Genomic DNA, 27315 nt, shown 5'->3' with positions numbered 1-27315 from the left:
GCGACAGTCCTATGTTTTTAAGTCAAAGAACTTTTATCGTACTTTAAGTCATTCGAGAACTCGAAGCAGTGTGCACAGATTTGTGATTGTTGAAACTTGGTGGAATTAGCTTAAGATGCATCACCGTTTCGCGACATGAATGAAAGAGAATAAACAGCAAGAATATTTACAGCAGCAACCATGTGTAAATGTACACCCCGGTCTCTCCAATGACATTTCATTGTTTTCTTTGTCATCTTTGATCTGATTGCCTTTCATTCTTTGTTCTGAGCGTTTCCATCATCCTTCGTGGGAGTGGGCGCTTCCACGTGATTAGGAACTGAAGTAAAAAAGGAGTCACATTAGACGAATCTTAAAGAGCAATGAAATTAATTTATAGGAATCAAGGGAAGTGTGATTACAATGATATGAGAGAGAGAGAGAGAGAGAGAGAGAGAGAGAGAGAGAGAGAGAGAGAGAGAGAGAGAGAGTTCAAATTTCGGAATGTTATTCGAGAGTTTACACTGCATAACCTTTTAAACCAAACTAGTTAGATAAAAATAGAACTGGGGTTAATAAATAAATAAAAAATTAAAGGTTCAATTACCGTTAATCATCGGTACAAACACCGGCATACCATCAATGCCACTAAAATTTTTTATATACCAAACAGAGGTGGCTAAGACTGTAGGAGCCTTTGAGACTCCCCCTTCAAGGTAAAATTCCATCTATAAAGCATACTAGTATAAATCTGACAAACCACAGGAATTTATTTTAGATATGCCAGAAGAGATAAGAATAAACATAACTGTAAGAAGAGAGCTACAAAGTCATCGCTACAGTATGTTTAATAATACAGGAAAAAGTGAAGTAAAATACATAGCCTATACTCGTCAAATTAAATGCTGGGAAAATTTTCGAGGATACTACTTCCTGGTAATGTACCGTAATGAAAACACTGGCATCTTTGAGTTCCAGTGAAGGAAGAGAAAAACATGAATACTGTTGAAATCAAGATTTCAATAACATCTGAATAACGCAGCTATAATATGACTAAGGTATAACATTATAACCTGCACGTTCAGCAATGACCAAAGTAATAATAGTAATAACACGGAAATAATATACAATGATGAAAATTATCTGCAGGTGAACAAGGAAATGATAGATTACATCACTTTGCCAGGTGTTAGTGTTCGTGTGGGTGTGTGCTTAATACAAGGACAGTACACAAGACATCCATAATGGTAACGAAAGTGGAATTTACTTAAGACTGACTGACTCACTCCTTTATTTAAGAACGTTATTGTCATGAAGAAATAGTCTGGGCAGACGAGAGAGAGAGAGAGTACTATAATAATTAAACAAGATACTCTGAAGTAAAATGACAATTTTCGAACAGAAATTTAAAGCATATTATCTCCTACGAGAATTATTTCTATCAAAGAATACTAAATCAGAAAGAAAATTTTTCCAAACTGATTCAAACATAAAAGGTGAGCTATTAATTAAATGGAATCTTCTATCCATTTTTTCTTAATAATCTTCATAACCTCGACAATTACCGATAAATCACCAATCTTCTTCTTCTTTTAACGTGCTTTTATTCCCATTTTTGTATCAAACGATGCCTTCTTTGAAGGACTTTTGATTTGGCTTTGGGGTAGACCTGTGGTCTCGATCGGCTGCCCTGCCTGACATCGCTTAGACCCCGGTACGTATATTTCATGTATCATACCCGACCCAACGCCCTTTCTTCCCAGCAGCGAGAAGTTATTGCGCGGGTATGGCGAGAGTTCGAGACGTGTGATAATATGCTTAAATGCAGTGTCTTATACAATATGCTACAATGCAGCTGTCAGGAAAACGGAAAAGCCTGAAATATCTCTAGGAACCTACACCCTCGAAACTTATCTGTCACTTTTCATATTGCTTCCCAACGCGGCAGAGGCTACAGTGGTCCCACCATATAACTAGGTGTCCTGATTTACCTTACTGCTGAAGTGGTTGCGCGCTTACCATGAAAAGTAACGTCCGATGGAGCTAGTCATCTTCTTGACAACAGTCATGCGAACACAGATGTTAGATCCTCTTTGACGTGGAGCATATCAATGAAGGGAAAGATTCATACGAGACAGAAGGCTTTTTAAAATGAATTGCTTATAAATAAGTGGACAATAAGTGGTTTCAGTTAGAATAAATGCAGGAGGTTATGACGAAACAGACAGGAATAGAATCAGGAAATTATGGCAAAAGCATAAACAGCTTCATCGCTTCTTATGTCAACCGTCATAAGGATGTGTATACTTTATTAGGGTGTAAAATATGCTGAACAATCTATTTTACACTGTGACAACAAAGGTTCTGGGAAACGAAAACCAAACAGTGCATCAATGCAATTCCTAAACCCAAGGTGAGGGAGAGACACGTAGTTATTATTATTATTATTATTATTATTATTATTATTATTATTATTTACTTGTTTATTTAAAGAATAGCTCCAGAAGGCGATTGCAATCCGAATACGAGTGCAACTTTTGGGATGGGGTCTCTAGCCTCACACTTCTCCACCTTGGTCGCGATCCATCATATACTTGAATAATTACCAGCCACATATCAAACCAGGACCTCGCGCTCATAAGGCTTGCGTCTTGACTACTAGACTACAGGGAACTGCGCGCGAGCACACACACACACACACATATATACGCGCATATATACGTACATGTCTGTAAGTATGCATGTAGCTCAGTTCATTCCCCAAAGCCTCTGTTTGGAAGCCGTTTGTTGTGATTTGGGTTCTTTTTCTTTCAAAAGGGCCGAAAATATAGTATGAATAAATGCATGCTAGAACTTCACTCCTCTCAGTTTTACCAGGCGGACAAGCACATACGCACAAACACAACAGGTAGACACCATAAACAAATTCGTTTTCCTCCTAGCATTTTGCCAGCCTTCGAGGAGCGAGTTTTAACCTTGGCTGTTAATTACAGTGAGGCGTGGAAAAAGAAAGAAAAAAAAAAGTGTTTATTATCTACTTAATCAGGCAGGCAGTCCATGTGCCCACACCTTTACATATGTAAATATGTGATTGTCTGATTCGAGGCCAGTTCGCAAAATAACAATGCTTTATGAATAAGAATTTAAGTCACTGCACTTAGGGCAATTTTGAGAGCTTTTTTTTTTTTAGGCAGTGTGACATATGCACTCGTGGGAATAATCACTGCATGACAATTTAGCAGTGAATCACTGAGCACCAATGGAAACAATGACAAAGGGTGATATTATTCATCATTTTACATTAAATTACAATATAATAATAATAATAATAATAATAATAATAATAATTATCAATATTATTAATTATAAATAATAAAAATATTAATACTAATAATAATAATGTCATTATTATTGCTATTATTATTATTGCAATTTTTAGAATTATTCATTATTTATTTTATGCTTACTACGTTGATTTTGTTTCATATCTGTAACATTAAAATTATATTCTGTTGTTATGCTTTCCTCTTAATCAGAGGGTACGCGTTCACTACTTTTCTCTAACAATTTTTTTCACTGAGGGTTACTCTCGTCCTTTATTTGCGTATTATTTCGCATTCGGACCAGTCATGAGTTCTACCTTTTCAAGGCCAGCTTGATTAAAACTGATGCTAACAAAGTCAACAGTTTTTTGTTTGTTTTTAGAATTACTGCATAGATTCCTCGCTAATCGTAGCTGCAACATACTTCAAGAAAACAGTACTACAAAATTTATTTGGGAGTTTTGTATACATGTTCTTTCACTCTTTATTAACTATTAAATCTTTCAGCTGTAGCTGGAAGTTCTGTCGGTAATTGTTCGTTTGCGTTCGTTTGACTTTTGCATCATCAGAGTAATTTGTAAGTTGAAGTTACAAAATTACGAAGACACTTTTGGAAAAGTCTTGCTCGACCTGCCTGCTTTCTGTATTGAATTTTTTTTTTTTTATTTAGAAGCATTTCATTTAAATCATCGCAAGCAGATACGAAGAACGTTTAACACTCGAAGTCTCTTACAAAAAATGTCTTGCTTAACCACCGTGTCTACTTATGAAGAGAAACTGAGCGACTGATGTGACGGTGCCAGTCGGGCAAAGTTGTTGCTTGACATATTGAAACTAGCTCAGTTCACATTATTAACAATAAAGTTACCGCTTCTGCAATATGATAATATGAGGGGGGGGGGGGAAATACAAATATTTTTTTTTCCTAATTTTTTTCCAAGATGGATTGAAGTTGTCATTCTTGGAATCCAAAAAGGTATGCTGCGGGAGGGGTGACGTTGATCCTAATAAAACAGTTGAACAATGTAAGCAAACTATGGTCCATGAAAAAGGTTATTGGATTATTTTTTCTTTGATAAACTTTAGTACATATTTTGTAGGTACATGATAGTGCAAACTTTGCAAGAACTTTTTGAGGTTGCTTTCAATGAGCGATGAAAAAATCTTGAATGGTTTCAACCGACTATAAAGGATAGAGTTAAATGGTAGCCTCATCATTATTTTGTATAACAGAACTGAGATTTTGACTGTTTAATCTTTTGAACACGTGCAATGGTAAGTACGTTCATCAACACCGGATGCAGCCTAAATACAAATTATAGTGAAATGATGTCGGAAGTCAGTTAACCTTGACAAAAAATCTGTGGGAAATATAGTTTGTAAAGGCCAACTGCTGTACTAACTTTGTGACTTCCTAAAACTTAATCTTGGCATTCTTTGCCCGGGGGTTGGAATATTCCTCTTTTGTGTTAGCTTTTATACCTAACCGATCATGCTAACTTTTGTCAGAATTTCTTGTGGCATTCTTCACTGCGCATGTTAATCCAACTGCGATACGTTCTACTCATATTTCTTAAAGCTATCGAAACAATTTTCATAATTACACGGCAATTCAGGTGTTAACTATTTTTTTCCTCTTAGGCCGGTATTCACGATCAGGTTTACCTGTCAGTCCACCCACGGCCGTTCGACGGATGAGCGTCAGCACGAAAAGAGTGGAACTGTCAGTCGGGCCGTCAACTCGAGGTCATCCTCAGTTCTCGCCTTGCCGTTGCGTCGTCTTGGTAACATTACATGGCACAGATGGAAACTCCGCTGGCTTTTGAGGAGGTGGAGCAATATAGACTAGCTGCTGCGGCAATTCTTTTAATAACAGGAAAGAGCAAAAAGGCGTAAAAGACTTATCGCCTATGAAAGAGATATATGTCTACTCTCATGCAATGTGGAGTAAGTTTAAATTAGAACTGGGGGTTGGTTCAGTTATTTATGAAATGGACCGTGAGGCTTACTTTCACTGGTAAAATCTTTCATGAAAAGGAAGGACACTGGCCTAGGCCTATTCCAAATTGTATCTATCACAAGGAAATATTTATTTTTTATTTGTTATTAAATGATTTGGACTCAAAACGGTCTACAGTTAGTGCTGCAGGGTCTAACAGTGAAAAGAATTAGGCCTAAACGCAGCTGATTCATAATCTAGTCCGATTGGCTGAGATCCTTCCCAGGCGAAATCCAGCGGCGAACTGTCATAAAATCGTTGCTTATCCGTCCACACATGCGATCACCAGTCAGCCGGTCGGAAGAATTTTGAGTAATTCCACCAGTTCATCCGTTCTGGCGAGTGGACTATATTATAACTCCGCCCACAAACTGTCGTGTACACGTAAGTTTTAATGCCAGATTCGATGAACTGACAGGTGAACTGACAGGTAAATCTGATCGTGAATACCTGGCCTTAGTCATATGACGTATGTTTGCTTTTTTTAGTATCATGTTCCTCTTTTCCCATCCTTCCACTTAACACTGTAACTCTAATTTGTCTTTCTTTTACAGTTTCCTTCATTTGTTTAGTTTCGTTTCGAGGAAGAGTTTCATCCTAGTGTGTTTTCTTTCTAATATGAATCTAAATAAGGATTAGTTTCAACATCTATATGTAACGTGATCCTATTTAACATAAGTACAACTATACTTCAATTTAGGTTCAACACAAGGGAAAGTCTTTATGACTGACACGACTTTCTGCAAGACCCAGTGGCGAACGCACGATTCAAATGCGAATGTGTTCTGAATCTCGACTAAACTGGATGAAGCGGAACTGAGCAGCTGCCATACCAAATGCTCTAACAATAATTAACCTATCCATTAATAAAGCGCTCATTAAACGCAATACAAGCCCCTTATTGACGAGACGTCCTAAGTTCTGTACGATGACGAAGATACAAAAAAATACAATTATCATTGTTCCTTTGCCAAACAGCTGCGTGTTTATATTTCATTATCTATTTGATTTAAAATCAATGTGGTATTCTTTCATTTACAACGTATATAACTTTTCGCATTTGTTAATGATTGTAGTTTTTAAACTCCTTTCATGTGGAAAACAATGTTATTGACGAACTTTACAATTTTCTATATACTCATAAACAGTGGTTTTGCTCTAGGAAAATTTATTTTCCTAGTTACAGTTGCGTAAGAAGTGGCAAAAGTAAACAATAATTTAGAGAGCCTGTGTGTAGACAAACGCGAACAAGCGTGTATATAGACACACACATACACACATACATATGTGTGTGTGTATATATATATCTTGATAGCTTTCAAGGGTAAAAATCCACACTGGTCCTGGAAGTGCAGATGGCCGTCTGCTTTAAAGACTACCCAGTTCATTGTAGTATCCTTTTAGCCGCCGACCTTGAAAAAAACCAGTCATCACAGGCACTGCTGTTCTAGGGTCGAAACTCTCGCAGCTTACCGTGCAATCTTAGGTTCTATGGCACTGGAAAAGTCCCGTACGCACTCGCCGTGGTGCATGTCTCGGGTCCTCATGTGCAATACGGCCACCTTCATCTTCACTGGCAGGAATGACACCACTAGTAGGTCTTTCATACTGAGCCTTTCATTATATAATGACTGAATGTCCGTGGGTTGCGAATCATACATATCAGGGATGAGCTTTTGTGCGCCTTTGTTGTCATAAAATAGTTAGCTATTTCGGATGCTATTGCCATCATCTGGCGGCGTGTTATGCCGAGGTATCTGAGTGAGCAATGATCTCATATGATACAAAGACTTGCTGACTAATTATTTAAACAATGTAATTTCCGAATAGCAAACACGCGCAAAAATAAATACAAAAAACGCACACACAAACAGCCGGTCGAAAGGCAAACCGATCAGTAGCAAGGGTGACATGGAAATAAAACACTGAATAAATTTACAGGGTTAATCGAAGAAGAAGAATAAGAAGACAAAGAAGAAGAAGAAGAAGAAATTTACAGCGAATTTGATTTTTCTGGTGCTAGAAGTTTCAAGAAACCAAATAGCATCGTGACTACCAGAAAACTAACATTGGCGACAAAATTCCCGCTGAGGGCTGCAATGAAAAATATAAAGAGTTGTACCATTACTTCCTTCCGCGAAAGCTTGAAATTTTCTGAAGAGGTTCGACTCCCAGTGCGAAGCACAACAAGCAGAACCATTTCAGTCACAGCACAATTTTTGACATAACCGCCGGTGGATACATAAGTACTCAAATATAAGGTATTCATAAACAAGTTTCCTTAGCACCCCTCAGACACTGACAATGCCTGCGAACCGTGTTAAGCATGCTAAGTAGATACAAAATTATAAATGCCAGCGTTTGCAATCCAGCTAGCATGATCCGCATGCTGATCTCAGGTGGGTGGGCTGTTGTTCATCAGATGAATGTGTGACAGTCAAACCAAAAGAGTCCGTCTGTCATGAAAGCTCTTCATTAAAGATGAAGAAGAATTCCCTTGTAGACTCTTTCTTTTCCCAAAGGGATGCGAAATAGTACATGTCATAAGATGAATCATCAGTTATGTTCGAGGCTTTGCAAATTACTTTCAATCAAAGCGAAACCATTTCATGAAAAATTAAAAGATTTAATTTGAATAATGCTTATAGGACGAAACAGATAATGGTGCAATGATGATTCATAAGTTAGATATGTGGTACGTTAAAACGAAAGTTAAGAAAACATATTTGGATTTAGTTTGTAGAAAAGGGACTAGAACTAGAAAGTGAAGCCATAACTATCTCGTCTGTCAAGCAAGGCCCGAGAACCGATTCTCAAGAGCGACACCTCCAAAAGTTGGAATGAAGCAGTGGAGGAGGTGCCACAGAATATGGGGACAGGGCCAGAAACGTGACGTCACGGTTAACACCAAAAGAAGACACGTGGTATAAGGAGAAACACACAGAAAAACAGACAGGAGAAGTGGAAGCAGAGCTATAGAAGGGGTGAAGCAGAGAACAATAGGAGAAAACAGCGCGGGTAGAAGTGTGTGTTAGAGATACTGTAGAGCTCTCTGGAGATCAAAACGTTTAAGTCTCAATTCAGAACTTTAAGTCTCGAACCCATTATGTAGACAGGAAGGTGGAACCTGTATAAGTGTAAAATAAACCAGAAAATAGGACTAAGAATCCCTTTTCCCCTTTGTCCCAAACATAGTCAACAGTCAAAGATAGCAACTATCGCCGCTCGTAGCAAAAGGACCGAACCCAAAACCCGGTCACTCTACCTTAGTTTCGGTCCCAATTAAATAGAACAAAAAAGGGCCGATAACACACACACACACACACACACACACACACACACACACATATATATATATATATATATATATATATATATATATATATATATATATATATATATATATATATATATATATATATATATATATATGTGAATTCCTAAATATTATAAACAGTACCATGATGGGTTAAGGGCTGAACTGCTCACGATTATAACAACCACCCCCTCACACACACACATACACCCAGACACAGGTATATACTGTATGTAAATGTGTGTGTGTTGCCATAATCTTGAACAATTCAACTCTTAACCCCTCGCAAATTATGGCCTTGGGGGTTTTCCTGGTAAATCGCCGAGAAGGATGAAGGAGATGAAGTGGTTGAAGACGAAGGTCAGGAAGGTACTGCTTGTCATCCACACTTCTGTATCGAATTCACAGTCGGGTATTTCAGAACATTATTCATCTACAGGACACTATATTGGGGAAACAAAACGCCGGAAAACACGAGTTATGCCGAGAATTTGAAGGGAATTTTGAAGAGCACTGGGAATGTCACAGAAGATGGGAGAATGTTGGAGACAATAAATCTCTTTCCTACTAACGCATAGGATTGTTTTACCTGAGTCTGACTTCAAGCCTTGCACCATCACGCAATTCTGCCAAGATCCTTATCCTCAGATTTTTTCCTATATGACCAGTCAGTAAAACTTACATTTACTATTTCACAAGATACTAAACATTAATTATAGTAAGAAGACTTGTGTAAAGAGGAAAAAAATGGGAGAAGGGAAGAGCATTGCCAGCACGCAGACGCAAGAAGGAGCCTTCAGATAAATGCTCAATAAGGAAGTTGAAACAACGAGGTACTCGGCGAGGCTCCTAATGGCGTTTGACTTCCAAAAGGTAATGCTATATATTACCTGCCCTTTGGCACATATGAGATGAAACTCTGATTTAAAATCCTTCTACGATAAATAAGGTCTCAAAAACTATGTACTCTCATCACGGTTACATGGTTTATGAACGAGTGATGCGAACGTGAGGTGTGTTGCTGCAGGATGTAAATCGAACGCTGTATGATTTTCTGTTTGTCTTGTTTTGAAGGTCAGGCTGTCGCAACACGGGAGTGCCGATTCTAAGAATAAACGAATGCCTCACGAAGTTTGTTCTTAGACATCAAATGTGTTCAAGGTCCAAGGGATAATAACGGCTTAAAAAACAAATAAAGAAAACGGGTATAGCCAAGATCTATGAGCTTTTGCACAGTAAATGCGAATATCGACATTCTTGACAAAATATTTGTGGAAAGGAACTTGAGTTTTCGAATTTAAGGTTTCAAGATAACATTCATAAGTAACATTAAGCAGGAGGAAATGTGGAGAAACTAACTGTGTGTTAGTAAAGAGTAAATGAAGAGCTAGGTCATGAATGCACTGAGTAGGACAAGAGTAGCTGGAGGTATATTTGATCATTATGTTTGAAACAAAAGCTACGATAGATAAAGTTTAATTTGAAGAGGATGGGGTGAAAATGTGAATCGAAAAGCAATAAGAGGAGGGGGAACGGGTGAAACTGTGACTTGAAAAGTAACAAAGTCAAGTGAGCGTGATACAAAGGAAGTGAAAGGAGTATATACTAAGAAAATGGATGAAACATGTGCTAGAGTAAAAGACAGGGAGTTTTAAGTACATAAGGAGTTTGTAAAATTCGATGATAGGATCATATTGACAGTGAGAAGTGTTTGTGGGCTTAGCAGGCTAGGAAGAAGGGATAAAAACACTGAGTGGTTGGATAAGAAAATGAGAGGTTTAGTGTAGGAAAAGAGAGGTTGCTTGAAACGCATTTGAATGATAAAGTAGAAGATTTTTTACAGGAGGATCAGCGGGGGTGCAACATTCAAGAAACTATGTGAAAAAAGCACTATAAAACATTCCTGTAATTTATCATTCTGCTAGTTGCTATGTGTAACCTTACACTGCAAACAGTGTAGCAAAATATAAAACTAACTCTTGAAACAGCATCTGTCGGCTCTACAAAACAACCAATAGCTTGTGACGAGAGAGAGAGAGAGAGAGAGAGAGAGAGAGAGAGAGAGAGAGAGAGAGAGAGGAGAGAGAGAGAGAGAGAGAGAGAGTCATAGCCTTATTTTACGATAAATTACGGTGCTAGTGGTTGACACAGGAGGGAATGTATAAGCTAGCGCTCTGATACAAAAGATTCATTATAGGGAAAAATGTTCAGAAGCGCAAAGGATTCCAAAAACCTGGCAATGGCCAGCTTAAAATAAGTATTTTGACTTGTTTAAGCGTTTATATGAATAATTCTTGCCCAATAAAAGTACTGAAACACAAAAATCAAACCAGAATTTGATGAAACAGAAAATTATTTTTGTGGGTTTGCACAGTACAAGAAGTGTGTAGACTAACCCAAGTAATAACCTAAAGTTTCAAAAGAACTGGAAAGGAATCAAATAATACACAGCATGCGTTTTGTGGATATAGTGGGGGAGAAGGTGGTAATACGGACCACTTTTTTTATTTTAGGCAAAAATTCCATCAGTAACTGTCATAAATATTAGCAAATTTTATTCTTATAACGCACTTACATTTACACGTAGAGAGATAAACAAAACCAGGTAAATGCCACAAATGTTTATTCAAAAATATGCTAGCATTCTATTTTGTGAATAAAAAAATAAAAATCTGATCATGAAAATATATGTCTATGAACATAAGTCACAAATGAAAGTTTCAGTTTCACAATTACTACACAAGACATGAGCCCATCCCTGACAGACTACAATTTCTCTGAACAAAAAATGCATTCTGCATCTTCCTTCTGAGATTTACCTCTCCCATAATTTCTTATAACGAACTTCCAGAAGACAGACTAATACTTTCTTCTTCCTCACTAGAAGTTTCATCGTCATCTCTCTGACCTTTGAAAAAAAAACTTCCTTTTTACTTTCCGCACTTTTTTTTTCCACCAACACTTTTCGCTTGACTCCGTGCTGTTTGCTGACGCATCGATCTTCTTACTCCTACCTTTGGATGTTGTTTCTTGGGTAGCTACTTTCTTCTGTCCAACTGAACTTTTTTTTCTAATGAGGTCTCTAGTGCCTCCTTATATGGAGACCATGTCAAAACACATGCTTTCAGACCTTTGCGACCTCTGTTTGTCACCTTCTTCTTTGCCTGTGGAACTGGGGAAATGATATGTGGGGAGAAAAATTCTGTAGATATGGGAGTACCTCCTGCTGTTGATGGACTTGCTGCTGTTGATGGACTTGCTGCTGTTGATGGACTTGCTTCTGTTGATGGATCTGCTGCTGTTGACGGACTTACTGCTGTTGATGGGCCTGCTGCTGTTTACGAACTTGCTGTTGTTGATGGGCCTGCTGCTGCTGATGGACCCACTGCTGTTGATGGGCCTGCTGCTGCTGATGGACCTGTTGCTGTTGATGGACTTGCTACTATTGATGGACCTGATGCTGTTGACGGACCTGCTGCTGTTGATGGGCCTGCTGCTGTTGATGGTCCTGCTGCTGTTGATGGGCCTGCTGCTGTTGACGGACTTACTGCTGTTGAAGAGCCTGCTGATGCTGATGGACTAGTTACTGTTGATGGAGTCTGTTGTCATGGTCAGTTGCCTGTGCTTACTCGCGTTCAGCCGCAATGAAATCTGCCTTGTCAAAAACACCCCTGTCTAGTGGAAAGATTCCAGTGCATTTGAAACCTTTGACTGTTATTGCCCCTGTCTGTGCTTTAAGATATGCCTTCCCAAACTTCTCTGCAATATCATAGGTGTCCATACCACTAGTTCTCAGTGCCTGTCTGACTTCTTTGCTGTAGTATGTCTTTAAGGGTCCCATGAATGCACGATCAAGTAGTTGAAATATAGAACAGGCTGTTTCATAATGCCATCCCAAGCCATTTTCATGATTATCCAGCAGAAATTCTAAACAAACAATAGTTTCTAGAAAACTAGCTATGCCATTTTAACAACTGATCTTACACCTGATAAACACACTATACTGCATACCTCACATATATTAATTTATATAGTGTAAACAAAAGTGAATCTTACCTAGAAGAAAGTTTCACAGATCAAGAAGTAAAAAGTGTCCTCTCACAGCCCCTGATCTTGAGCTAGTGACTTCAGAGTACTCTGGTGGCATCAGGTGCTAGTAATAGATATGTCTGACTTAGTTACCAACAGATGGCAGGCAGATCAAGCGAGATATTGCCTGTTTCATATTACCACCCTATTTGATATTGCCACCGTCTCCTGTACACTGCTTTGTCTCGAATAAGTAGATATGGATTCATGCAAAATTTCTACAACACGAGGAGCAATTCCAACAACCCTTCACACCACCCTGTAATATTATTTGCCTAATGTTCGTCTGTCACGGAAGGCACTCGGATAATAGAGGAGATACGGAGTCAGAGATACCACATGCGTAGCTGCGGAAACGGATGAAAGAAACTATGAATATCATTTTCCACTGTGCAAAGTTGCAGTGAAATTTTGTTCTATTCGCGAAATAGAAACTGTAATTTCCGATAGTCTCTAAAGCAATAACTTTTACTGTATAATTCCTTTATAACCATAGTATGGCATTTCAGCTATTATTGCTTCTTTGCACATTCCTTTTTAATAAAAAGAAATAGCTGTAAAATTCAACACTACCACACCACCTATCATTTTTAACAGCAACTTTTATGGAATCTACGTTACCTTCGTGTCCTGAAATAGTCCAATATAACAGTTGGGGATAGGAGGTGTAATAAGAGAAAACGATGTGAGGAACAATGCCACGACGTGTCATGCATAAAAAAAAAGGCCAATTACATCACATACGTGAAGAAAATATTCAGAGACTTCCGAAGGAAAGATTAACTGGCACGGAGGATACCCATATTTTTGTTGCTAATCTTTACACAGAAACTATTTATTATTGGATTAGGGACGTTTTCCTTTGTTACCAGTACAGGTATTGATTATCTAATTTTCTACAAGGGCGGTAAATATTACATATGGAAGTAATAAGTTAACTTTGTGCTGCTGTATGCGTGTGCACTGATATGATTCAGTGTGTGTGTGTGTGTGTGCGCGTGTATGTGTGTGTGACCGGCGATGCTTGAATATTTGTTTATAAGCGTACGTCTTCATAGTGAATAAGCATAATAACATGAGAGAAGACGTCGCTAACTAATTGGCATTTTCTTTCATTTTTACCCAAACATGACTAACTTAAGTAACAACCGTTCTAGATACCTACGCTTCAGAATCCGTAAATTTATTTTCTCTTATTTCAATTATTTTCTCTTTCTTTCGATTTTATGATCGAATGGTCATGATACTCTTCTCACCGGCAAAGATAGACAAAGTTCGATCCCCTGGCGAGACAGCCATTTAGGTAAGCTCCGTTAAATCTAACTGTGCAGTGAATTAGCATCAGGCATTTAGAGGACTGAGAAGGGCATAGGGCTACAACCTCATCCCAAAAGACTTGTTGAAAACAGGAAAGGTAGAATTTCATAGGGCTACAACCTCATCCCAAAAGACTTGTTGAAAACAGGAAAGGTAGAATTTCCTTCCATCATCTCCCAAGAGTTGGAGGAAGGAAAAGTCTGGGCCCGTTCCTTTAAAATTCATATGCTTCTGTTGATCCAAGAAGTGAAATAATAACTGGTGACTGATCGATTCTAGTGGGCTACAACTATGAGGGAAAAGAGCTTGGACTGGTAGCCTCATCCCAAAAAGACTTGCTGAGAAACGCAGCATAAAAAAAGGGTGGCCAAGCTAGAAAGATAATAATCATTATTTATAAAAAGTAAAAATTAAAAGTTTTCCAACATTAATTGTTTTGTAGAAAATATCTTAAATTTTGGCATGTTTTCCCTAAATTGTCCAGAACAACTGGCTTGAAGTGGGCTACAAGGAAATAATTCTTTTTTTTTTTTTGTTGAAACCCTGTATAGTTTGTGTACTATTTGGCTCTGGCTTTTTCAGTAGGCATTATGCACAAATAACTGTTGTTTTGGTGCCAGAAAAATTTGGTAAACCACATACGCAGAAATGAAGGATAAAATTCTAATGCATGAATTCTGACTGATTGATGGGACAGATCAATGAATATTGCTACTCTCTTATATGCTTCATTTCTCATGTAATTACACAGGTGAAATTTTCTTTGGTAATATTGTGATCCTGCTACTCACAGTTGTCAACATTTTCTTCCTGTTGCCTTCAGTTTTGCTGGCCTCTACGGCTTAAGTTGCTCTACTTCAGGTATTTGGTCGAGTTTCTGTAAATAGTTGGATGGTACTCTGAAGTCTAGGTACTGAAGATTCCTTTTGGAAGGAAGCTAATCAAAACTGAGATGGCAAGAGGCGGGAGCTATTAGAAGCAGTGTCCCATTACTTGGCCTTCTTCATTACCAAATAAAGTTCTGTTCACTATACATGTTGAATACCTATCAATTCCTTCAATTGCAACAGGAATGTCAGTTACAGAACGTTCAACAAAATTACCAGTTAAAATAGTAAGAAAGGTTGCAGAGTGATTATTTCTGTTACTCCTAAAATATTTTGAAAGCTCTGTTATCTTTTAAACCAGTCAACTGTACTGTAAATGAACTAGAAACATTAAATATAGTTGTTGTTTACATGCCAAAAACAGATATTAGTTGACGTTTGGTTCATATACAATAGAAAGTTATAAAAAATGAACGAGCAAATCAACTAGCAAAGGCCAAGGTGTGGTATCCTCGAGAAACAAAGCGCTGCTCTTCTCTTGGCATATTCCCTAAGCTAAAAAGTAACTGTAGTTTAGCAGTTTCAGTGAATACCTGAATCTCTTAATTAAATGAAGGAAATGATGGAGGTGGGTCACCCATGGGTGTACACACCAGAAAAACATCATTAGACTGCAAATTGGTCTTTTTAATGAGTGTCAGTTGTCAACTATTTTCTGATAATTGTCTTGGTTATCTTGTTATTAGGCATCGCTATTTTGTGTCCGAGTTTCGTCGGAACTCCGGAATAAATATTTTCGTGTTAGAACATAAACGTTCCTAAACTTAGCATGAGCATATTTTCTCAGTCAAATCTGATATCATTAGATTGTTTTTGTGTTTTGGGGTTGAGGCATTCTCATGGTTTTGTACCAATTCCTTAAATAAAAATTATAATTCGCGCAAAGAATCTAAAGTTCGGAGTAAATAACCCTGTAATTCAGATAGACACTAGGAGAAATGTCAGACAAGAGAATTGAATCAAAACTTTTCCCAGTTCCTCATTTTTTGGACGCTTTATCCTTATGAGTCGACAAAAGAGAGAATTGGAAGGCAGACGTCCTATTGGTCATGTTTTAATAGATTGCTGTCCATGACTTAAAGTTGGACTGCAATTTCAACTCTTTTAACATGGCCAGACTTAATGGAATTTCATCCACAGGATTCGCTCCCACGCTATACTTAACGAAGGCAACAGGTTTTATCCAATCAGAAGGCTTATCAATCTTGCTTAAGTGCCTTGATATATATTTATGTTACAGAACATGATGGGTGATATGGAAACACCAAAATTTAAAATCTAAATTTGCAAATAAATGCTCCTTTGATGGCGATAATCGTTTAACGCAAGCATGATAAATTAAGCCAATAGGGAGTCGATATAACTTACAGTTTAATACAACGACTCCCAACCTTTATTCCTTCACGGAACCTTTGTAATAATTTTTCATGTCCCAGGAAACCTTTATTTACTGTACACTATACATACATATGCTTGTAACTTCTTCTTCTTCTTCTTTTAACGTGCTACGAAGCCGAAAATATCCAGACGAAAGAAAGTGAAGAGCCTGTGAATGGCGGTCGCGAGAATCGAACCCGCATTACCATATTCACAAGGAGGTCACGTTGCCGACCTGGCTACGAGAAGGATAAAAGTCTATCGCCTCTCGTACATACATATTTTCGGCTTCGTAGTTACAAGTATATCCAAAAAAGCGCGAAGAATTCGAGAAGTTAAGAGGCATTGTGGCTATTAGAATTACATATGTGTCTGGTAAAAGTGACCAGTAGATTCTACATATATATTTCAGCCCAAAAAGCAATAAAAACGATTGCCCACTTGGCTACGATGGTGAGGATGGGTCTATTCCAGCTCTAACAAAATATATCTGAAAACGACAGGTATATGTATGTACGAGAGGCGATAGACTTTTATCCTTCTCGTAGCCAGGTCGGCAACGTGACCTCCTTGTGAATATGGTAATGCGGGTTCGATTCTCGCAACCGCCATTCACAGGCTCTTCAATTTCTTCCGTCTGGATATTTTCGGCTTCGTAGTTACAAGCATATCCAAAAAAGCGCGAAGAATTCGAGAAGTTAAGAGGGCATTGTGGCTATTAGAATTACATATGTGTCTGGTAAAAGTGACCAGTAGATTCTACATATATATATATATATATATATATATATACATATATATATATATATATATATATATATATATATATATACACGTATATGTACACATACATATATATTATATATGAATACGTACATACACACTAACACTATATATATATGTATATATATACATATATATATATATATATATATATATATATATATATATATATATATATATATATATATATATATATATATATATAAGATAGGAAGATAGGAGATGTTGGTGCAGTCAGAGCACAAAACACATCAGGCAAGGGTGACGAAGTGGATGTCGGTCATTAATAGGCAATACATTTATTACGGCGACGCGTTTCGTAGCGACAATGTTACATTCTCAAGGCTAAAAAAATAGAGAAAAAGGTTTAATATTAAAACGCATGGAATACAAAATGATCAACTACCTTTTTATAATGTCCTAGTATTTCGACATAACGATTATTTTAATATTTCTGTTTGTCGAGAAATTTTCGACGATATTGAGTGGGCTGTAAGAATTTTTGTGATTCTTAGCCTGGATGTTATAGGATTGAGATGTGCAGTTCTAAAGACACGACCACAAACCTCAGATTTAGGTGTTGGATCATACAAACTACCTAGATTTTTACAATTTTATTACAAAAATTAAACTCTACTAATGCCCTGACTGTGCACATTTACTTTACATCTAACAACAACGAAACTAACACAAACTAGCAACAGCCATGCTAACAAGTTGGCTTCGTGGCCAAAGGAAACACACAATATTTTAAGGGCAGAACTAACAGCAATTTATGCATTGCGGCGCTTTGCAAAACGCAGCATAATCTAAGCACAGAAAAAACTAGAATTCCAAAATTGTTCTCCCACATTAAGATTACTGTGAGCAGTTCTGGACATGGGCAAGTTACACTTAAGTTCTTAAATTGGAGCAAGAAAAACACTTATTTACTTGGAAACAGAATTCTAGCCTACTTTCCCTGATCGCTCGTTCCTCTGACACGCTAGGTGTCTTTTTCATTGCAAGGATTACTTAGATACAGTTCGATAAGAAGTAGCACTGGACTTTGCCATAGCGTACGAGTCTCCGGAGCACCGGCTCTCTGTCACATCTGCAGCATGTTACCCATGTAAGGAGTAGCTAGGAAAGAAGGACGATTGCTGGTCGACCTCAGCTTTTAAGTCGCATCTAGGGACGCTTCTAGAACATTTTCTATCATCCTTGTATTATAAAAATAATTTTTCTTCCAGAATGGCAGTCAGAGAAGGTATTCTAAATAAACAATGCAACCATTGTTGAATGTTACAGAATTTACACAGGGGTATAGAAGAAAATACACGATATCAAAAAGATCAATTGAAAAACTTCGCATCATCCATGTCATTCCAAATTGCTCGTCAATTGCGTGTCTGATGGACATGTATATGGCATGAATGATTTGACTCCCACGAGTATTAAACAATGCTTAAACGACTGGACGAGAGTTTTATGGCAACAAAAATTTGGCAAATTTGGTGATCCTCCTGCTCAGCAGCACGCAAAACTCACTAAGTAATCTAATGCTAAGGTCAATGGACACACAGTGTTCCATGGCACATACCTTCCTTTCAGGAACAATGTTTATACATGACACATAAAAATACTAGAGTTTACCCTCTCGTATTAAATTTCTCATTTTCTCTCGTTGAAAGAGCGGCTTTTCTTTTGGGTCTAGCCCCCCTGCGTTAAATTTCACAGAATTCAGTTCATTGCCACGGTCAACACCCACTGTCTCTGATTCATTTATCAGTTCGTGAGTTTCATCAGGAATTACAATTACACTATCATTAGCTTGATGTTCATTGTTTACGAGTCCGTTCTTGTCATTCATGGCACGTGACGCAACACTACTGTTAATGTCCAAATGTCGGTCATTCACTTCAAGCACAATGTGTTCTATTGGGATGAGACATTCTTCACCCTCACACAAAACCCTTACTGAATTCATGACACCATCGTCTCCAGGATATAGTTCTTAACCTCTCCCAGAGGCCATAACTTATGACATCGATCAGTTTTTTGCACCAGTGTGATGTCATCACATCGTAAAGGGGTCGTCATACCAGAGCAGAAGCCATGTCTTTGTCATAGGCACTGTAAATATTTGGTGCTCCATCGTAGCTGAAAGCTGCATAGAGCATCAACTAACTTGAAGTATTCGCTACGGATTTTCTTCATTGTGAATGTGTCCATCATACTTTCATTGGGCGCTGCAACTGCCATCAGGTGAATAATTCTACGTCGTAGAAGATGCAATGGAGTGAGGACTTCATCTTTGCGGCCATCACCACAGTACTGTACATAAGCGGACAGTTGTTGACTACACACTCGGCTTCCTTGACGAACGTCCTTGCTTGCTCCTCCGTGAACAAGGCTTTGTTGAATGAGGCTGCCAGGGCTCATTTCGTGACCCTGATGAGTCTTTCAAACATTCCACCCTTCCAGGGGGAATGTGGTGTTTGGAAATTTCAACGAATTCCTCGCTGATTCAAAAATGTCTGGGTTGCCTCTTCCTCGCATAGGTTAGCCAACAAGGTACTTGTAGACTTAAACGTTGAATGATTATCACTGTAGATCTCTGCTGGTGCGCCATGACTGGCAGCATATCTGTGTAGACACAGGACGAAGGTATCAGCACTCAAGTTTGTCACCACATCTAGGTAAATTGCCCGAATGCTGAGACAGGTGATCAAGGGGATGTAGGTGCGATCCTCCTGTACATCTATAGGACCTGCGTGAACAAATCCCACATGGCGAAATGGAGTCGTTGTAGTCACATGAGGGTTCGGTAGCGGGGTTGAAAGAATGAATCCACTTTTCCAAAAAGAAGCTAACCACTGCAGCCTTCTAAATGAGCTTGAAGCTTTCACACTCACATTGCTCAGAAGAGTATTGCATCCTGGTTGTATAAAACTTGAGGCTGACATGACCTTTATGTCAACATTTCTTCCTTTCAGTAGAGTTGATTTTGGCCAAAATTTTCCTCCTTACTGAATAGCAAAATAAAGGATGATTTGATTTTGGATGAAGACTTTAAAAACATCCAATCTAGATGTCATAGGTTCCTTATCAGAGCTTGCAAGGAACTACTTACTCATTTACCAAAAATGTTGGGACATTAAAGAAAATAATCTATCGCCATCTGTTTGTTTGAACCATGCACACCCTCAATTTCCTGAGTTGCCAGTTGAACTAGTTGATCAGTCAAAGGTAGCTGACACTGAGAGACAGTGGTGAAAAATCTTAACCCTTGACTGGAACAACGCCAGTAATGTGTAAGATATGTTGATTGTATGGTGCTGCTTATGCAATTGCTCGATGGAGCACGTGTATCAGCCGCGCACTACTGATGTGCCTGCCAGGTGCCAGCCTTTCAGTGCGACACTGACTGTTGTCTTGTAGGCTGCATTCTGCAGCATTCACCGTGTAGCCGTCGTGGTGATTGGTCTCAGTTAATAAACCGTCTTGTGGATGAAGCCCCGTATGTCATTATCATCCTTCATGGCGCAGTGTTCCGGACTGACCTACAACACAATGAGTAGATTTGCAAGTCCATCACCTGGGGTACTCTGAGAACAGCAAGGGTGGCCCAACCCAGATGCGGCACTCCTGAAGGACTTGGAACCGGCTTCAGAGCAATAACAGAGGCAATTGGAAGAGCTATGCTGTCCAACGTGGGGAAAACAGTGCCCAGGCGAACATATGACAAACCTATTTCTCCCAAGAAATGCAAGTATGTCATGACAACGGGCGCCTTCAGAGGATGGAGGAGATTGATGGAGGATTGGCTGAAGCTCAGCGTGATACCTCAGTGCAAGGTGGTGCTGAACATCAGCTTAAACTGTGAAGAAAAGTTAAGAAGTGCTATTGATGCCCAGTTTTCCAGAGACTGATGGGCATCTCTCAGCATAAGAGACGCATTCGAGGCTATTTTGAATATTACTATGAAGACTGTGAACAAGGCCATCTTATGGGACAGGTTCTTTAGTAGGAAGCAAGGCGCAGATGAATCAGCAAAGGAATACATTCACTTGTGTCAGCAAGATGCAATAGACTGAGGGTTCGTTTGTCCTACTTGTGAAGATTTGACTGAGTATATATTACTACATAAATTAGTGAGCGGCCTATGCAATGTCAGGTTGAAACAAGACATTCTACAGAACTTTGAAAAATATGATAAGATTTGCAAGCTTATGGTGAAGTGTCAATCATTCGAGTGTGTGGTAGGCTTGCCATCATCCCATAGGCGAGGGGAGCAAAATGTTTTCAACGAGGCAGGAGTAGCTGATGATACAGAGGCAAATGGGCCTATGCCAGTGCCACCGCTCGACAGCATGGCAGCAATGAAAACAGCATACATAAATAGAAAGATGAAGCGTTCAGGAGAAGTGTGAGGCCCAAGCAAAGGTGTTATTTTTGTGGTCTTGTACACATTAAGGGCAGACAGAATTGCCCAGCAGGTAATGTTAAGTGTCATAATTGTGGGAAAATCAGTCACTTTGCCAGCTGCCACAAAGGTTATGTTGACAGAGAAAATGTTAAATCAAATCATGCGTACGGCAAAGGGGCGCTGGATACTACGATAGGGCATGTTAGAATACATGACGGTGCCACTAGTAAACGTTCAAGACAGGTGTAACCTGCCCTACCTGAGGTGGCAAAAGGCTGGGAATGGATGCTTTATGTTGGAGCTGCATTATGTACACAGCCAGTGTTAAAAGCTCCTGTGTTATGTAGCAATGGGAATAAATCCGGTGCATTGGAGGCCGTTGCAGACACCAGGCCAGAAGTATGTATTGCTGGCTAAAGGCCTGGGTATTGATGTAAACAAGTTATGTAAGTCAGGTGTACGATTGCAGCATGCAGCAGGGGGATTGATGAAGGTCCTCGGGAGTTGTCAGGCCGTTATCAAGTGGGGGGCAAGTAGGCATCTCTCTAATGAGGAAATGAATTATGCTCCTATTGAAGGTGAGGCAGCAGCTGTTGTCTGGTGCTTGAAAAAGGCACACCTCTTTTTGCTGGGGTGCCCAAACTTATTGCTTGTGACAGATCACCGTCCTTTAGTTAAACTCTTTGGCGATCATGAGTTAAAGCACATGGACAATCCAAGGCTTTTCTGGTTGAAAGAGAAAACACTGCAGTTCAAATTTACAGTGAAATTTATTGCTGAAAATAAAAATACAGCCGCCAACACTTTATCTCAATACCTGAGTCTTAAGGCTACCCGAGACGATGTAGATATCATAGATGCTGAAGATGTGGACATTAGGGCATCTGCCGTAGTGATTCATTGCAAGGCATAGAGAATGATGTCATTGTTCTTGACCATCAGGTTGTCAAGAGATGTGCAAGGACACAGATTACCAGCTATTGCTGAAAAGAGTTCGAGCAGATGACTGGCCTAAAAGTAGAAAGTTAGTAGAGTCTGCATTGAAACTGTTTTTTCAGATATGAGGGAGACTTGGACACATTGGAGGTTGGTAACATATTCATTTCATGAAGGACATATTTATCTGGTGGTGCCAGGCGACTTAAGGAGTAAAGTGGCGAGCAGTCTGCACTCAAGCCACCAAGGTGCAGATTCAATGTTACGTAGGGCACGGCAGTATGTGTATTGTCTTGGGATAGAAGGGGACATAAAGTTTCAAAGGACTAAATGTGAGACATGCAATGTACACGTGCCCTCCCAACAACAAGAACCTTTTTTGCCCACCTAGCTGCCAGAATATCCTTTTCAAAAGACTGTGGCTGACTTTTTTCCAGTTGGAAAGCAGATCTTATTTAGCTTATGCTGACAGGTTGACTGGCTGGCTGGAGGTGTCACACTTCAAAACTTATCCCTGTGATGAGAAGAATGTTTTGCTGGTGGGGCACTCCAGAGGAAATATCCAACGATAGGGGTACAAACCTAGTGAGCGCTGAGATGACAGATTTTTACAGAAGATGGGGTGTGAAACTTCTTACCTCATCAGTGCATTACCCTCAATCAAATGGATGAGCAGAAGTAGCTGTTCGCTCTGCCATGCGTATAATCAGGGATTACGTAAAAGGAGATGACAATCTTGATACAGATTCAGCAGACAGAGCTCTCATGCAGTACAGGAACCCACCTCTTAGAGATGTTGACTAATCGCCAGCATAGTTAGCCTTGGGGAGACAACTACGGGATTCTCTCCCCATGGCAAAGGAATACTATCTGCCTGATAGCCATTGGATGATTACATCAAGAGAAAGAGAAAGCGATGGTCAAAAGCATGGAAAGAGACAAACAGTTGTATGACCTACACGCTAAGCAGCTACCTTATTTATGGGTAAGAAATAAGGTTCTTATGCAGGACGCAGCAAGCAAAAGACGGGATCGATCAGGGTTGTGATGGAAAAATATCCATATAGGCAATACCTTATTAAGGTCGATGGTAGCGGCAGAATGACTAAAAAGAATCGCCGTCATCTTAAGTACATACCAGCACCATGTCAGCATGCCACCCCTAATTCAGTCTTCAACTTTCGGTCTAGGAGGTGCTTTTTCCTGGAATTATTTTGCTTTTTCATATAACTATCTTGCACAAAAGTCCGTTCCCTTAGCCACCCAGACAGTGAACACGAATCTGCTGACTATGAAACACCGAAACAGTTGAACAAGTAACTAATGGAAGACCCAACAGATGTCGCACCGTAAGGGCATATGGGAACAGGAAGGAGTGGGAAGCAGGTATTTTTTCTTTGAACATAGAGTAAAGTCTCCATATTTTAATATCGTTAAGAAAGTGATCGTGAAGTTTTTGTTGTTGACGATACTGGGTTTGAATGTAAAATGTGCAGTTAAGGAAATATGCGAAATAAATATGAGAATAAAAGTGCTTAGGAAGTCAGTATTCATGAATTAGTATTTCCTATAGATTATCGTATCTTATCAACAGACATGACTTTCCACAAGATCGATACAAAACATTTCAGCAACAGAGTTTACGGTGGTGTTCCATAATCTGCACTGGCATTTGTGCGTGTCCCAAGTCACCTCATACCAAAGGTATACCTTTTACCACAGGTATGGATAGCGTCATCCTTAAAACCTTTGGTATAGACTATTATGTTCATTTAAAAAGTGTCAACACCATAATAGTTTGTGGATTAGTAGTTTTCATGACCATGGCATTCTACATTAACAATAATCATAATTGGACAGGTAAAAGATTATTCAATTCACAGCAAATTTGCGTCGTTGTAACCTCACACCGCCAACAAAACCACCAAACAATACATACTGAAAAAAATAATTCGCTAGTTATGTCTATTAGACTATCACTTACTCAGAGGCACTCTCTCTCTCTCCTCTCAATTTTATCTGTCTTTATCTCTGTGCTATTATTAATATTTTTCTCTGCTTCCTTCTTTCTATCTTTTTAATGAATATGAATTTGTTACATTTGTGAAAGTATCTGAATCTTTCATTTTGTGTTAGTATTTAAAAAAAAATTACGTATAGCCATAATATGTAAGTGACTAAAAACTGGCATTCTGTTTCATAACCCATATCGCCCACTTTCATTATGGATGTTGGCCCAATCACGCAATGTAACTAAATATAACAGATCTATGAATGTTTACATATAGAGGATGCACCAGCAGCAGTTTGTGGTTGCTACCTAAATAACGTAAGTGAACTGAAATTTTGCTAATTTTCTGCTATAAATGTTAGTTTTTTTTTTTTTTTTTTTTTTTTAATAAGAGGTGGCTGGCAGATTATAGAACACCACCGTAAGTACTGTTGCTGAAATGTTTTGTATCGATTTTGTGGACAGTCATGTCTGTTGATAAGAAATGATAATCTATAGGAAATACTAATTCATGAATACTGACTTCCTAAGCACTTTTATTCTCGTATTTTTTTGCATATTTCCTTAACTGCACATTTTACACTCAAACCCAGTATCGTCAACAACAAAAACTTTATGATCACTTTCTTAACGGTATTAGAATATGAAGACTTTACTCTATGTTCAAGAAACATACCTGCTTCCCAATCCTCCTTCCTGTTCCCATATGCCCTTACGGTGCGACATCTGTTGGGTCTTCCATTAGTTACTTGTTCAACTGCTTCGGTGTTTCATAGTCAGCAGATTCGTGTTCACTGTCTGGATGGCTAAGGGAACGGATTTTGTGCACGACAGTACATGTATATAATATTATGTTGAGACTCTTAATATTTTGTTTTCCATGCATTTTAATATTGTACTTTTTTCCCTCTCTTTTTAGCCTTCGGAATGTAACAATGTCGTTAAAAAAACGCGTCGGCGTAATAAATGCATTGCCTATTAATGACCGATCTTCACTTCGTCACCTTTGCCTGATGTAAATATATATATATATATATATATATATATATATATATATATATATATATATATATATATATATATATATATATGTAATTCTAATAGCCACAATGTCCTCTTAACTTCTCGAATTCTTTGCGCTTTTTGGATATGCTTTAACTACTGAAGCCGTGACATCCAAACACAAGAAATTTACGAGACTTGTGATTTGCCAGTTGCGGGAGACGAACCCCGGTCACCTTAACCACACGGAGGTCACGCGACCGGCAAATCACAAGTCTCTTAAATTTCTTGTGTTTGGATGTCACGGCTTCGTAGTTACAAGCATATCCAAAAACGCACAAAAAATTCGAGAAGTTTGGAGGGCATTGTGGCTATTAGAATTACATATGTGTCTGGTAAAAGTGACCAGTAGATTCTACATATATATATATATATATATATATATATATATATATATATATATATATATATATATATATATATATATATATATATATATATATATATATATATATATATATATATACATATACACACTAGCTGACCAACCCGGCACTGCCCAGGAAAACTCTGAATGACAACTGATAAACTCTCTTCTCTCTCTCTCTCTCTCTCTCTCTCCCTCACTCTTTCCCTCTTTCTCCTCCCTAACAACCCCTTTACTCTCTCTCTCTCTCTTTCCTGTTCAGATAGTTGCTTCAATTACATTGCCCAACATTTCTGACATTTCATATTTAACCCCCTCTCACCCCTATTCCTATCGGGGCTGAACTTTGACTTGAAGGGCATCGGGAGAGTCACTATTCATCTCAGCGATCTTGAAAACTATAGATTAGATACTAATATCTGTCATTGTAACATTTTGTTTTTTCACCCCTTCTCACCCTCCTTCCTATTGAGGCTGAACTTGGACTTAATTAAAGGGCATCAGGAGTGTCGCTATTCATCTCAGAGACCTTGAAAACTATGGATTAGCCAATAATATCTGTCACTTTTGACATTTTGTTTTTCATCCATTCTCATCCCTCCCTTCCTGTCGGGGCTGAACTTGGACTTGCAGGACTCGGGAGTGTCACTATTCATCTCACGACCTCAAAAACTATAGAGTAGACACTAATATCTATCGTTTTCGGTTGTTTTTACGTCACTCTCTTCCCACCCCCATCCCCCTTTGGTGCCAGTGATGTCTTACTCCCACAGTATTCTCTTCCAGATAGTGTTCCAAGTTTCGTTGAAATTGCTCAATGTGTTTCAGAGTTATTCTGGAACGTACACACACATCCACCACCCACTGATATATATATATATATATATATATATATATATATATATATATATATATATATATATATATATATATATATATATATATATATATATATATATATATATATATATATATATATATATATATATATATATATATATATATATATATATATATATATATATATATATATATATATATATATATATATATATATATATATATATATATATATATATATATATATATATATATATATATATATAGGAACTATATTGAATTCCGGTTTAGAACTCATTGAATTCCGACGCATTTTGACGAGAAAAAACTGTCTTGGTATTCGTCGTTTGCTTGGCACTCGACGTGCAAGCTTATAAATGTTTGTCCCGACTCTTAATCCATTCTAACATTTGCTGTTTTTTTTTGCGTTTTCGTGCTATTTTTGAGCATACCGTACATCATGGCTTTGGGGTGAGTTTCATTTTCCGTAAAATATCCTAGGCTAGGTTTACTGTGCCTGTCACATTTTCAGCTAGTTCCCCTGATAATGCACAGCACATCTTAAGTTAGTGTTTGTCTTAAAGCACATGTTCAGTAGACTAAACGCACATCGCCATA

General features: G+C 38.4%; 2 protein-coding genes across 2 annotated transcripts in view; one reads left to right on the top strand and one right to left on the bottom strand.

Moving 5' to 3' along the window:
* LOC136828662 (polyunsaturated fatty acid 5-lipoxygenase-like) overlaps positions 1-27315 on the top strand; it is a 131498-nt gene that overhangs the window by 740 nt on the left and 103443 nt on the right. The gene's annotated exons all lie outside the window — the stretch shown is intronic.
* Positions 1-27315, bottom strand: part of LOC136828663 (uncharacterized) — an 85315-nt gene that overhangs the window by 55090 nt on the left and 2910 nt on the right. The gene's annotated exons all lie outside the window — the stretch shown is intronic.

The sequence above is a fragment of the Macrobrachium rosenbergii genome, chromosome 43 (assembly GCF_040412425.1).
Source record: "Macrobrachium rosenbergii isolate ZJJX-2024 chromosome 43, ASM4041242v1, whole genome shotgun sequence".
In the NCBI taxonomy this organism is placed as follows: Eukaryota; Metazoa; Arthropoda; class Malacostraca; order Decapoda; family Palaemonidae; genus Macrobrachium; species Macrobrachium rosenbergii.
The sequence above is the reverse complement of the archived record's forward strand: the minus strand, read 5'-3'. Positions and strand labels throughout refer to the sequence as shown.